We start from the raw sequence: 12,961 nt of genomic DNA, 5'->3' as shown, positions 1-12,961 counted from the left end.
TGACTGGGCTAGTCTAGCTGGATACATGTCCATTTTCAGTAGAGGCCCAGGGAGATAAGTTCCAAGCAGGTAAAAAGAGAAAAAATACAATACTTAAACAAATACTAAATAAAAATACAATGCTTAGAAAGTATTTAAATTGCAATACATTGGAGAATTAAACCTATTTGGAAAGAAAAAAAATTCTATTTAAGTAGAGTGGTATAGAGTCAAAGCATAGTTTAAGATGCAAATAAGTACAGGTACACCCAAAGGTCTAAAGATATTAATATTAGACAAAAGAAGGAGAGAAGGAGACAAGAGAAAGATTATAGAAGAGAAGAAAAAAAAATGCACCGGCTAGTATATGGTTGGTTTGCCTAGACAATTGTTGCAGAGGGGACAAGGTCCAGAAGTAAGGGTTAAAACAAGATGAGAAAGATAATGGAAGGAAGTAGGGTTCAGTCTGGTTTAGAGAAGGGACAAAGCCAGAGAATTTTCAGATGTTCTTTGAGTTTTTTTTTTGAAGAGAGATGTAGATGAGAGAGATGTGAGTGTCCTAGGGAGCTGGTTCCAGATTTTGTCCACAACATTAGTAAAAAGTGAGTTGCCTGCTTTATTATTAGATTTAACATTAGAAATTAGTGACTTATTAGCTGAGTGAAGTGTTTCCAGATTTTTATAAGGAGAGATCAGGTTAGTAAGGATAGGGGTATTATTTGGGTGGTAAATAATTTTTTGTATGATCACTAGTTGATTATACAGAAGATGGTTTTGTAGTTCAGACCATCCGGCTGTTTAAGATTATGACAGTGATGGGTTCTAAAAGGGGTGCCTGTGGCAAATCTGGCTATGTTGTTATAGCTGGTTTCAAGCTTGCTTAGATTGTTTCTTGATAGATTGGTGTATATAGTGGAAGCACAGAATAGGGTAGAAGTGAGGTGAGTCTGGGCAATGGAGGTTCTAGCTTGTGGAGTGAGGTAGGGTTTGATTCTATACAGGGAGCCTAGTTTTTTATTAACAGTTTGAATAGTATTGTTGATATGGTTGTCAAAGCTGAGTTTATTATCAATGGTAATGCCAAGGAGACGTGTAGTAGTATCAGGGGAAATAGTAGTTCCATTATTAGAGGTAATTGTGAAGTAGATCTCTGGTGACTTTTTGGTAGGAGCAAAAAGCAGTAGTTTTGTTTTTTTTGGGATTTAGGAGGAGGCAATGATGGGTAAACCAATTTTCAACAGTGTTAAATGCTGTTTGAGTGAGGGTTTGAAGAGAGGTTGATGACTCAGCAGTACAGATCAAGGTCAAGTCATCGGCATATTGTATACAGGTGGCTTTAGGAAATACAGTGCTGAGATCATTTATAAAAATTGAGAAAAGAAGAGGGCCTAGGATAGATCCTTGAGGGACTCCAATGTTTACGGGTAGAGGTGTAGAGAGAGTATTGTCCCAGAGCACTGCTTGTTGTCTATTTTCAAGATAGGATGTAAACCAGCATATTGCTTGTGGGTCAAGAGATTGGGCTTTCAGTACACTGATCAGTAAGTTGTGGTTCACCATATCAAAGGCTTTTGATAAGTCAATGAATAGTGCAGAAGATAGAGCGTTATTATTTCGATTCCTGTTAATACAGTCTGTAAAAGTTAGTAGGGCGGTAGTTGTACTATGAAAGGGCCTGAAGCTGTGCTGGCAGTTGGCTAGTAAATTATTATGGAACAGATGTTGAAGTAGTTGATAGTGAATACATTTTTCCATTATTTTGGCCAGTGGGGAGAGTAATGCAATAGGTCGAAAATTAGAGATATCGGTGGAATTGCTTCCTTTATGTAAGGGGATAATGTGGGAGACTTTCCAAATGGATGGGATGTTTGCTTCTATGATTGTTCGGTTTATAAGAATGGATATGGGATATGCAATGACTTTGGCTGCTATTTGAAGGTATTCAGCTGGGAGGTGGCCAGCAGAAGGGGTACAAGGTCTATGTTTTTGTAGGAGTTTGCAGATAAAGGATGTTGGTATGGGTTGCATATGCAAGAAGGGCACTGAGCTGTTAGTGTTTTGGAAAGGGGTGGGGGAAGTAGGAGATAGTGTATTAGCCAGTGTTTGAATAGTTTCAGTGAAGTAATTGTTGAAAGCATCCGCTATTTGTAAATGATTATTATGGGGAATTGATGATGGGGATGGAGTTTTGGTATGTCCTGGTTTGATTAGCTTATTAATGCCTGACCAGAACTTTTGAGGGTTTTTTGGCTGTGATTGTTGAAGGAGGAAATAATAGTTTTGTTTATCTAAGATTATGTCTTTTTTGGTTGTATTTCTTAGCTGTTTATAGTGTAGGTGGTCTGCAGAGCTCTTAGTGGCTCTCCATTTGGTCCATATTTTGTTTCTTAGGAATATTTTTTCTCTGGTTTGTTTTGTGAGCCATGGGGCAACTTTGTTTCTAACTCGGGAAGAGCGAGGAGGGGCATGAAGCTCTAGGATTTGTAAGAATTTAGTATTAAAGTAGGAAATAGCTTCATCTAGTTTGAGTTCTTTCAATGGTGACCAGTTGCAGGCCTTTAGTTCTCTTTGAAAGCTCTCTGTTTGAAAGTGTTTTTTTGAGCGATAGGATGTAAAAGTGTTATTATTAGGACTATGAGCCTTATGCTTTGTTATATAGGTTAGTACATGGTCACTAATGTCATCAGGAAGTGTTCCTGGTATATAGGTTTCAGGATGACTATTTATAAGGATCCAGTCAAGGATGGTTTCTTTATTACTGAGTTTGTGAATTCTTGTGGGGGTGTTTATTATTTGTGTGAAGCCATAAAGATTAATGTGGGTGTTTGGTTTGGGAGAGCTACAGGTAGTCCAGTCAATATTAAAATCACCAAGTACAATTGTGTCTTGAGGTAGATGGGTGGAAAGGGTACTAAGAATGTTTTCCAAAGTGTTAATATTGTTTCCTGGCAGAATATAGGTACAAATGATGTAAATAGATTTAGATTTGTTAAGCTGGAGTTTGATGGGGAGTGTTTCTGCATTGTTATTAGAGGGAAATAGCACATTATAGGATGAGACTTGGAGTTCAGATCTATACAAGATGGCTACACTGCCACCCTTTTTGGAAGTGCGATCATATCTAAGGATGTTGTAACCAGGTGGGGTTATTTCTAGGTCATGAGTAGAGGGTTTCAGCCAAGTTTCAGTAAGGCAAAGGATATCAAATGCATGCACTTGAAAAGAGCATGCAATTGACTAAGTTTGTTATTAATGCTACGGATATTAAGTTGAGCAATTCTTAGAGAGTTAACTAATTGTATAGAGGTAGAAATACCATTGGATATTTGTTGTGGGTTACTGTAGAAATGTTGATTTGGGCCAGGATACGGATGAATATCACCATCTAATAGGAGCTGAGTGGGATGTTTTGGTAAGGTCTTTATGCTTTTAAAGTACTTGGGTAAGCTTATCTTACTGTAGAAGTAAATAACATGGGAAGATCTATGAAATCTTGGGAGTAGGTATGCTGAAGTAGAAGTTATGTTGCTATGGGAGAGGGAGCTGAGATTTATGGTTGGTAGTGTTTGTTGGTGGGGAGGTACATTATTAACTAGAGAGAAGTGTTCGTAGTAGGTTAAAGTATAGGGTACAGCTAGGAATAATAATGAAGAAATAAGAAGATAGTTTTTATAGTTAGAGTTCTGTAAGAAGATCATTTGAGATAATAGGGTTGTAGGGTAATGTAAAATATTAGGTAAAGAAGATTCCGAGTTATAGTATGGCAGAATAGATAAGTGGTGGCTAAGAGGGGAAGTATTAGTGAAGAGAGAGGTAGAGGGGCTGGTTAATTGGCCTCTAGAAGTAGGGAGGAGAAGAGTAAGGAGAGAGTTAGCAGTGGGAGTGATTGTTAAGTAGTAGTGTAAGATGATAGGGAGAGTAAATTGGTAGGTGTGGCTAAGGATGTTCAAGTGTAACAGCACTGGGGGTGGGTGGGATATGGGGGTAGGGTAGGGGAGTGGGGTGAGCCCGGAGGGCGAATGGAGCTGGCCAGAGCAAGTAGTGGAGGATTCAGCAGAGACAATCAGTGAGCACCATTCACCTAGGGAAAGACAGTGGAGGAGGTAAGTAGCTGCTAGAAGAGCAGGTAAGGTGTAGAAGAGAGGATAGTGAAGAGGGGAAGCTATGAAGAAATAAAGTCTAAAGTTAGTAGAGGAAGAGAAGAGTATAGACTATGAGCAGAGAAGGAGTAGAAAGGGGAAAATAAGGCAACTGGGAATGTCCGAGAGATAGAAGAGGAGGAATGCAGAGAACTAAGACTAGTAAACTATGAGGAGTGAGTAAGGGCACAAGGCAAAAATTACACTGCCACCTAGTGGGCAGAATAGATATTACTGCAGGTAGCCAGGAAAGAAAAATAGGTGGGGAAGAATAAGGTAAGTAGCGAGGGGAAAATCTATCAGAAGAAGCTTTTAATCAGGGAGAGGAGTCTGGCTGCTGGTTTTCCTGACTCAGTGGATAAATTAGTTTACAAGCTTAATTACGAGACAAAAATGGAATTAGCTTACAGTGTGGGTCAATAGGGAAACATACTTTGTAAGTTCTGTACAAACAGGTGAGAGCACTGGGCATCAAAAAAGGATGGTCCAATTTGGCAAGGCTTGAGGTGGATCAGGGGGTCCTTAGAAGCCAGGCAGGTCCCTTATTGCAATGTAGTGGTTAGATTGCTAGGAGGGTGAAAAGGTAAGAAGAAAGGTATTAGAATATAATGAAGCAACAAAGAGAACCTTTAGTGTACAGATAAAAAAATAGATAGGACAATAGTTCAACAAGTATAAATAAAAAAAAAACTAATTATACATTCTAACAGAACTACACTGAGAAATAGGCTAGGTTTGAACATGCAGTCCAGTATCACTTAAAAACACTCCAGACTATGCAGGAATAGCAAAGAAGATAACGCTAATTTGTAGTAGTAAAAAAAAAACAATTCCCAGTAAGAGGTTGAAAATACATAATTAAAAAGGCGGACAAGTTCACAAAGTAAGGCACAAGTAACAGCCACTTGGTATGATGGTAGTTACTCCCACAAATGATTGGCTTAAATCGACCCAAAAAACTATGCTAGTTAGTTAAGGAAGTAGTCCATTTTCAATTATTACACTGAGATAAGGTACTGGCAAGACATTTGGGCTGCTAATAGTGGTACCGAACTTTCCCACATTAGCAGACCTTACCTCCTGTTAAAAAAACAAAGAACAAATAATCCAAGGACAGTGCAGACGGAAGTGAGGTACTATCATAAAACAGATAGGATACAATGATTAATACATAACATTAATACATTTAATACAAGCGGTAGGGCAGTCAACTATAAGCACCAGGATAGAGCAGAAATGCTCATTAAACAAGCTGCGCAACACAACCACGTGGGAGGAACCACAAGCCAAGTAGCTGCTAGCGTTTTTACAGTACAAGATTAAGAGGACACCAAATTATAATATGTTCGCCTAACTAAACAGGCTAATAGAATGCAGTATGTCAAAAACGCTAAGTAAGAAAAAACAAATAGTAGGCTACTGTGAAACGCTTTGCACTAGCTGCTAACGTTTCTACAAATGGGGTAGCCAGGGTGCTAAAACAACATGCAATCACTTAATTTATACCAGTATGGTAAGACTGAGACAAAAAGAAAGAGCCAACGCTAGTCACAACAAATTATGGGCATCAGTAAAACCGCAACAGTGGTGTATAAGCATGTACACTTGTAAGGTGCCTTTGCTACACAGGTAGCGCTAAAAAATACAATTAGCACCACAAGACAGATAGTTACGATAGCTCAGAAACACAGGTAGCACCAAACAAATACAATTAGTATAGTAAGAAGGTACGATAACTCAGAAACAGTTTAGGGTAGATACACAAAATAAGCAATACCACAGAAAACAAAATGTGACTTAAAGTTTGTAGCATACTTCGAGGTTCAGGAGCACACAGCAGCCAGGGAAAGGTGTAGATAGTAAAGGAAGGCGCCACAAATGTCTTCCCCCCTATATGCCCTAGGGGCAGAAAATGAGGTGGGAGTGGGAGGGGGCAGCAAAACAGAGGGGGCAGGTAGAATATGGGTGGGACTAAGTAACAGGGTGGAGATAACAAAAGAGGGGGCAGGTATCTTACAGGTATAATGGGAAAGTAAAGGAGTAGGTAAGGAAAGTGTGTATAGGAAAGGGAGAAATGGAAAGAAGGTGAAATAGAATATGTTTAGCAGAACAGGAGAGTCATAGGAATATTAAAGGACTAGGTTAAAGTTATGGTAGTAAGAGATAATAGAGCAAGTAGTGGAGGATTCAGCAGAGACAATCAGTGAGCACCATTCACCTAGAGAAAGACAGTGGAGGAGGTAAGTAGCTGCTAGAAGAGCAGGTAAGGTGTAGAAGGGAGGATAGTGAAGAGGGGAAACTATGAAGAAATAAAGTCTACAGTTAGTAGAGGAAGAGAAGAGTACAGACTATGAGCAGAGAAGGAGTACAAAGGGGAAAAGAAGGCAACTGAGAATGTCCGAGAGATAGAAGAGGAGGAATGCAGAGAACTAAGACTAGTAAACTATGAGGAGTGAGTAGGGGCATGAGGCAAAAATCACACTGCCACCTAGTGGGCAGAATAGATATTATTGCAGGTAGCCAGGAAAGAAAAATAGGTGGGGTAGAATAAGGTAAGTAGCGAGGGAAAAATATATCAGAAGAAGCTTTTAATCAGGAAGAGGAGTCTGGCTGCTGGTTTTCCTGACTCAGTGGATAAATTAGTTTACAAGCTTAATTACGAGACAAAAATAGAATTAGCTTACAGTGTGGGTCAATAGAGAAACATACTTTGTAAGTTCTGTACAAACAGGTGAGAGCACTGGGCATCAAAAAAGGATGGTCCAATTTGCCAAGGGTTGAGGTGGATCAGGGGGTCCTTAGAAGCCAGGCAGGTCCCTTATTGCAATGTAGTGGTTAGATTGAGTTTGTAGCATACTTCGAGGTTCAGGAGCACACAGCAGCTAGGGAAAGGTGTAGATACAGAAATCAGTTTTGATACCTTCATCATATTTTCCTTGACTGCATACTTCAGATAGTTCCCATGCTGGCATATCTTCCTGACCCCCAAGAATTGCTGTCTAATACCTTTTTTCAATCCCTTCTTCCTCTGGCATCCATCATGGCCAGGGAATTTTTCAGGGTTCCCAGGTTCATGAATTCCACCATTCCCATACTCCCTCTCACCAGGCTTCTTATGGGGAAACTTCAGTGGTACCTCAAATAAGTGTGGTTTCAACATTGCCACCCCAAGGAGTTCCTGGCAACTTTTCTTTCCTGTCTCAATCTCAAGCTTTAATGGTGGAATCATCAACTTTCTCACAACCCGTGGCTTCCCATTCAAACTCCAGTTCCAACTCAGGAGCTATTTACAGATGCATCAAACAGGAGGTGGGGTGCCTCTTCTGACCCCTTAAATGTGCATGGTCTCTGATCTCTTTATCAGAACACAAACCACATCAACATAAAAGAGATCTGGGCTATTCTTCTAGCTTTGTAAGCCCTTCATTCCCTCTTTCATCCTGTGACCCCTCAAAGTTTTCACAGACAATACCACAGTGATGTCAGCAAGCAGGAGGGCAGAAATTCCTATCATCTTTGCAGCTTTTCAGGTCTAGGATCAAGCTATCCAGTATCAAGTGACTCTTCACACAGTTTACATTCTCTAAAAGCACAGTCTAGTGGCAGAATCCTTGAGTAGGTCCAGCACACAAGCTCATGAAAGGATGCTCCACAGTGATGTATTCCTGGACATTGACCATTGGTGAGGTATTCCACCAGTAAATCTTCATACCTCCTCTCTGAACAGACAACTTCTTCTGTTCTTTTCTACAGTCCCCAAGTCCTCTGGCTTGGAGAATGTGCACCCTGTCTTTTCATTTGAAGGAGATATTTCTGTACACCTTTCCCCCTTCCTCTGTTACCATGAGATCTGCAGAAGACCAGGAGGGACTCTCCCAAAATCTTGCTGGTGACTCCCTTTTGGCCCAGACAGTATTGATTCCCCCTTTTTCTTCCTTGGCCAGTGGCAATCATCACAAGTTACCTCGCTGGGTGGATCTTCTTACACAAGATAAGGGCCTGTCATCCAGCCACACTTGTCCACTCTTCAAATGACACTGTGGGGGATAGAGTTTTGATCCCCTTTAGGCACCTCTTTTCTGAGGATGTGGTTCAGGTTCTGCAGGAGGCCAGGAAACCTACTCCCAGGAAATCATATATGTCCAAATGGAAGAGAATTTATGTCAAGTGCCTCTGTCACCATCAAGATCCCCTGTCTGTGGAGGTTCCTCTGGTTCTCTCTTATTTGTATGATGTGCTCCATGCATATTCATCAATTAAAGCTCACCTGTCAGCAATTTCTGCTTGTTTATCCTTAACTCCACCTTTGGCCTTTAGATTTTAGGCCAAGCAATTTCTTAAAGGTGTCTTTCATATCAGACCTCCCAGAATGCCTATTCTGCATTCTTAGGACCTCAGTTTTGTACTTGAAAAATTGACTAAGGTTCCCTTTGAACTTGCTTCTTCAGCTTTCCTACAACATTGTACTTGGAAGACTGTCCTTCTTTTGGCTGTCACTTCAGCGAGGAGGGTGTCTGAACTTCAGGCTCTCATGGATATTCCTCCTTTCTTAGATTCCACAGAGACAGGGTGTTTCTTCATACTAATCCTTCTTTTATACAAACGTTGGTCAATGAGTTGTCCTTTAATAGGTCTAGGGGGACTCTTCATACTAATAGGTTCATAGGTAGGTACTAGGCTATTGGCCCTAGGGCCTGTATATGCCAAGCCAAAAGGTACCCTGGCTTTCATCACCCAAGAAAATTATTTTCCTGTGCCCCTGTCGAGCAGAGCCACAGAAGTGATCCCCGGGGTGAATTTCCTATCTCCCATCCAATCATCAAGATTTTTCTTGAAAAGTGCTAATGAGGAGCTTTGCTTGATATAGATAGGGAGTTTGTTCCAGAGTATGGGAAGTCTCTGGGACAGGAATCTATCCCTCCAGCATGTTCTGTTTATTGTGGTGACAAGGTTTAGGTCCCTAGAGCGTGTAGCTCGGAGGGAATGGAATTTCTTTTAGTGGAGCATGTCCAACAGCTCAGGGTTTGACATAGCTTTGTATGTTAGGCAGAGATCGCCTCTGAGTAGGTGACATGCGACGGAGTAAAGCTGGAGTTTTTTTAGATGTTCTGTGTAGGGCATCTGTTTGAGGCCAGTAATCCTCTTTGTGAGGTATTTTTCCTGACTACTGTGGCAATGTGATTATCAAAGGAGAGACTATTGTCCACCTGTGTCGCAAGGTCTCTTATCACACTTTCAGTGTTAAATAGACTACTGCCTATGTGGTAGTTCATGGGTACAGAATTTTTACCAAAAGGGATGACAATGCACTTTTTAGCATTGAGCTTCAGGCCATGGCTTTGACACCAGACATCTGTCTCAGTGAGGCCCTTTTGTAGGATGTCCACATCATTAGGAGTTTTGATTATGGTTCCTAGTTTGCAGTCATCTGCAACGTTCATTAGCCAAAGACCATCTGTGTTAGCCTGTATTTCAGAGAAGTAGATACCAAACAGGAGAGGACCCAGGACTGAACCCTGTGGTACTCCACTTGTCACTGGTCTGAAGTTGGATTTGGCGTCTGCTACTTTCACAGTGTGGGTTCTGTCAGTGAGCCAGTTGGCAACCCATCTTGTGACATAGGGATTTATACCTAGTTTAGTGAGTTTATCTATAATTCCAGAGTGGGGGATGGTGCCGAAAGCCTTGACGAGATCTAGATAGGCTGTGTGAACCACCTTACCCTCATCTATGGCTCTGGTGACCACTTCAAAGAAGTCTATCAGGTATAGGAGACATGCTCTGCTTTTTACAAACCTGAACTGGGTAGGGTCCAGAGTTTGGAGATTACCAATGTCATTGTTTATAAGTTCCATGATGATACATTCCATAGCCTTGCAGACCAGGCTCATCAGGCTAACGGGGTGGTAGTTCCTGGGGTCCATGGTGGCTCCTCCTTTGTGGAGTGGATAACCGTTGCTGTGCGCCATTCAGTGGCTTCTTTTATACCAAAGTTGATCAATGAGTTGTCTTTTAATAAGTCTATTCATCTTCCTTCCTGTTTTCCTTCTCCACAGTCTGTCTTTAGAAAGTTTTACACACCTTGAATTTACACAGACAGCTCAGATATTTTGGATAAAAAAAGTTATTTGCAAATCTGAGCAACTTTTTGTTTCTTTTCATTACAGGAAGACAAGCCATCTCCCCTCGAGTTCAAAGGCCATTTCTTTTTGTTATTCCTTTAATATAAAAATGTCTTTCCTTGTCAGAAAGTCGAATTCCACAAGGCAGTTGGCTCTTCTGGTGCTTTTTCAAGAGTTTGGAAACTAATTCTATCCTTGGGGCTGTTACCTATTCCTCTGTTCATACTTTCACATAGCATTACAAATTAGGTGTTATTTCCATTGCCAGGGCAGGCTTTGCCAGGGCTACTCTACATGGGTTTGTAGAGGGCTCTTCTGTGCTTTTCTCCTCCCAGTCATCTTCTTAACTCTTGTACTCTCCCTATTGCAAAGCATACTCCAACAGTGATATGGAAGGACATTGTACAGTTGTGCAAAATCTTACCATAGCAGTAGACGTCCTTCTCTTCAGTGTTGCAGTATCACTCCCTCCCTCCTACCCCCTCTATTTTAGTTCTTACCCTGTAGTTTCTTACCTTCTGGACAAAGAGGTTCTTCATCTTCTTTTTCCTTTTTCTCCTCCTGGATGTACATGTTGTCATTGTCCCTAAAGATATTTTGTTCCTCCTCGGGCTCTTTCAGTTCTGAATGTGTGTGTCCATACATCACATTTATGCCCTACACCATGTGCAGGGAGCATGTGTGTGATGCACAATGCTTATAAATGCTAAAGGCTTTGGTATACTGGCTGGACATTGGGCTGTCCTTGGCAGAAGATCCCTTAGGTAAAGAATACTGCAACAGTGAAGAGATGGACATTTACTGTTATGGTAAAATTTTACACAACTGTACTTTCTTCACCATATCTTGCTCTATTTCTGTCAAATCAAACAACATTCCTGTATTAGGACTTGTGTGAAACTGAAGCATCTCTCAGGAGGTCATTCAATTACTTGCTTTTGGAGTATAGGTGAATTGTAAGGCAAATCTATACATAGATTTTAAATGATATTTTATGCCAGTGATCTCTACATTGCTTTAAACTTTGCTGTATAGTTTGCATTTTGTATTTTATATCATTATTAATTTGTTTTTTCTCATTTGAGTAAAGGACTTTAAAGCATTATAAAGAAAGTAAATGGGTATCTGAGTGAATGAAAAGAACAGCTCAAAATGAAAGAATGTAAATGCAATGAAATAATCTATGGATACACAATGCATCTGTGAATGAGAAAGTTTAGCTGTAAAAATAATCACATTACTATGGCCACCTCCATCAGATTAGTTTGGCGAGTAGCACATTTTAAAAAAATACTTATAGTGCTGTAGGGATATTAGTGGTACATAGAAGATTGAGCTGATAAAAACCTTTCCAATTTCTGGCCACAGTGGTCGTTTATTGTGCAAAAATGTTTTAAATTTCTGAATATAATGGTTCTTTAATGCAGAATGCAGACAGAACATTTCCCAGCCAATCTATCCGCAGTGTCTGTGATGGTATTTAAAAGGGCTCACCACTGGTGTACCCAAACATTGACTCATTTTAATGGGCTCCAGATGAGGCACTGCTAGCTTTTTGTGCTGTCTATGTTAAGCAATTAACTCATTCCCTCCAGTAGAGCTCTTTTGAGTGTGTACCTTTAATTCCTAGTGGGCGTGGCTTCAGCATTTCAAAATTGAAGTTATCACCTTACATTTTTAACAAATACCCATTGACAGAGGTCATATATCAATACAATTGTGTTTGCCATAATATATGCTTCAAGATAAAATATTCTGATACCTTGTGTGTAGCATAGTTTGGATTTATTAATGCAAATATGAACAGGCGATATTTGACACCTAGAGGAGCAGTAGGAGGTACCTGCAGAAATGCCTGGAGACGTCACTCGGCTGTAATTTAAAGCAGTTCACTACCTTATTTCCCCACCTCAAACCTAATGACCTAATTCCTGTACAGAACATTTAATGGTTTTAGGCAGAATATTAACTCTTTAAGTTGATCTAATACATTAGTCATCCAGGCAAAGTCATTCATCAAACTATTAGGTTCATAAGTAGGTACTAGGCTATCTGCCCAAAGGCATTTAGAAGCCTAGCTGGAATGTGTTGGCTTTCGCCGCCCCCTTAGATTAGTTCCCTGTGTCTCTGTCCAGCAGAGCCATTGAAGTGATCCCTGGGGTAAACTTTCTGTTTCCCATCCACTCGTCAAGGTTTTTCTTGAAGAGGGTTAGCAAGGAGCTCTGCCTAATGTAGATTGGAATCTTGTTCTAGAGCATGGGAAGTCTCTGGGACAGGAATCTATCCCTCCAGCATGTTCTATTTATTGTTGTGGTGAGGTTTAGATCCCTGGAGCGTGTGGCTCGAGGGGATATGGTTTTCTTTAGGTGGAGCATGTCCATCAATTCTGGGTTGGACATGGCCTTGTATGTCAGGCAGAGATCACCTCTGAGTAGGCGGTATGCAACCGAGTACAGCTGGAGTTTCATCAGTCGGGCTGCATAGGGTATCTGCTTGAGGCCAGTGATCCTCTTGGTGAGGTACTTCTGTGGTCTTTCCAGTTGTTGCAGGTGTCTTGTAAGGTACATCCCAAATGGGGCATTGTACTATATGATGGGTCTGATGAGTGATGCATAGAGGGGCACAATGACCTCTTTCAATCTGGATACAAACCCTTTTGTGGTTAGGTGGGTCACATAGAAGGATTTTCTAACCACTTTGGCAATGTGATTATCAAAGGAG

This window comes from Protopterus annectens, chromosome 2.part0 (genome assembly GCF_019279795.1).
Source record: "Protopterus annectens isolate FY-2018-M chromosome 2.part0, PAN1.0, whole genome shotgun sequence".
NCBI classification, from domain to species: Eukaryota; Metazoa; Chordata; order Ceratodontiformes; family Protopteridae; genus Protopterus; species Protopterus annectens.
Note: the sequence above shows the minus strand (reverse complement) of the source record.